The sequence below is a fragment of the Nycticebus coucang genome, chromosome 6 (assembly GCF_027406575.1).
Source record: "Nycticebus coucang isolate mNycCou1 chromosome 6, mNycCou1.pri, whole genome shotgun sequence".
Taxonomy (NCBI): Eukaryota; Metazoa; Chordata; class Mammalia; order Primates; family Lorisidae; genus Nycticebus; species Nycticebus coucang.
In genome coordinates this window covers 63604284-63606725 of record NC_069785.1, presented here as the reverse complement: position 1 = coordinate 63606725, position 2442 = coordinate 63604284, and the positions used below count along the sequence as shown (strand labels likewise).

At 43.7% G+C, this 2442-nt stretch overlaps 1 pseudogene; it reads left to right on the top strand.

The window, feature by feature from the left end:
• Nucleotides 1–231: 231 nt before the first annotated feature.
• On the top strand, nt 232–1318 carry LOC128588699 (succinate--CoA ligase [ADP-forming] subunit beta, mitochondrial-like; annotated as a pseudogene).
• The last annotated feature ends 1124 nt before the right edge of the window (nt 1319–2442 follow it).

Here is a 2442-nt window from a genome sequence, read left to right as displayed (position 1 = left end):
GTGGGAAAGAGAACAACTAATTTGGACTAAGTCATATAGCAGGTGCTGGGAAGTTCCAGATTATTTAATAATCATGGACTCCAGGCGGTGCCTATGTCTCAAAGGAGTAGGGCACTGACCCATATGCCGGAGGTGGCGGGTTTAAACTCAGCCCTGGCCAGAAACTGAAAAAAAAAAAAAAAAAAAAAAAAAATCATGGACTCCAAGTACAGCAACAACAGCAAAGGAATCTCTTACCACGTTAGCATGGGATTGTTGCAAGAAGCTGGCATTGCTATTCCCAGAAGATATGTGGCAACAGATTAAGCTTATGCAATTGCCAAAAATTAGATTCGAAACATGTTGTGATAAAAGCACAGGTTTTAACTAGTGGTAGAGGAAAAGGAACGTTTGAAAATGGCTTCAAATGGGGAGTGAAGATAGTTTTCTCTCCAGAAGAAGCAAAAGCTGTTTCCTCACAGATGACTGGGAAATAGTTATTTGCCACGCAAACAGGAGAAAGAGGCAGAATATGCAATCAAGTATTGGTCTGTGAGTGAAGATATCCCAGGAAGTAATGCTACTTTACACTAATGATGGAAAGTTCATTTCCAGGTCCTGCACTGATAGGAAGTTCTCAAGGTGGTATCATCATTGAAGATGTCGACCCATTAAAGAACCTATTGATATCATAGAAGGCATCAAGAAGGAACCGGTTCTCCAGCTTGCACAGAAGATGGGATTTCTACCTACTTTTCTGGAATCTGCGGCATAAAACATGGTCTGGCCTTACAGCCTTTTTCTGAAGTGTGATGCAACCATGATAGAAATAAATCTGTTGGTAGAAGATTCAGATGGAGCTATGCTGTGTATGGATGCACGGATCAGTTTTGATTCTAATTCAGTCTGTTGCCAAAAGAAAATCTGTGATCTATGGGACTGGACATAGGGAGATGAAAGGGATAGGCTGGGTATTGTGGCTCATGCCTGTAGTCTCAGCACTCGGGAAGGCCTAGGTCGGTGGATTGCCTGAACTCAGGAGTTTGAGACCAGCTGAGGAAGACCGGGACCCCATCTGTACTAAAAGCAAAGTTTAGGCAAACAACTGTTTCCCAATCATCTGTAAGGCAGGAGGATTGCTTGAGCCCAAGAGTTTGAAGTTTCTTTGAGCTATGATGATGCCATGGCACTCTACTCAAGGCAACAGAGTGACTCTCTGTATCAAAAAAGAAAGAAAGAAAATATAGGCTGTCTAGTAAATGTTGCTGGTCTGGTTATGGCCACAATGGATATAATAAAACTTCATGGACGCCAAAAAAAATCCAGGGAAGGCATCTGACAATTCTAAATGAAAATAAATATCTTTAAACAAGATTCTGTATAACCTTGAATCATTGTATTGAGCAGGATTTGACCATAAAATCCATGATTAAAATCCAGAGATGTATCCTTGACCAGGGATGTGTTGTAACAGAACAAAAAAGGTCAAAGGAACAATTTGAGGATCATTGCATTGAATGAGCACTCGGGGATGATGGCTGGACAGGCTGGGAAGATGGTTTGGTGGAGGTGTGGGAAGCTTCCCCTCTCACCGTGACACGAACTGCCCACACTCCTGACCTGGCAGCGGAGCAGCCGTGGAAGCTGGCGGAGCACATAGTCAATAGGCAATTACAGTAATTGAATCTTGGAGGAAGTGACACAAGTGTAAATAGCCTGCTCCCGATTTGCCTGTGATTAACGTGACAACAACTTGGATGTGATTCCCTCCATGGGAGCAGGGCAACCTCGTCACTTGGAGTAAAATTCATACAGGAGCCTTCTGCTCTATTCAAATGCCCAAACTCTAAGCATTGGCTGGAGAAGAAACCTGGGAAGAAAATAGGTGGGTGCCCCTAGAAATGAGAGAAGTATGTGTTAAAAGCACCAAACATTTGCAAAAGTCCTCGTACACACTAAGTCACTCAATCCTTTCTGAAGCAGATGTTAGCATGAGCTCTATTTTATAAGCACTTTTTGACAAGGGCCCAGCCTTAGACTGGTCGTTTTCAGAACTTAGATCCTGAGCTCTTCCGACCACAAAAGTAAGACAATTAGCAGGGGCTTTAGGAGAGGCAAAGAGGTACCTGAGTGTCTAATCAAAGGAGGTTAATTAACAGCATGCAAGTTCCAACCTTGGTCACTACACCCAGCCACCAAGTGATGCCACCCTCATCGCTATCCCTGTGTTTTCATCAGGGTGCTCAGTGATGTGTGGCTCTCTGGACCTTAGTTGCTCATGTGACCTCAGAAGGGAAAAAGACACCCCCTTCATTTTGGAATTTGAAAGGCAACAGACTAAGAGACACGGAGATCTGGGGTGTGGTTTGAAAAACAAGGCTTGGTAGAATAAGTTAGAATGGGAGCCATGCAGGACAAATGTGACTGAAGGTCATTCCTCACTTCCTAGTGGGGTCAGGGGCT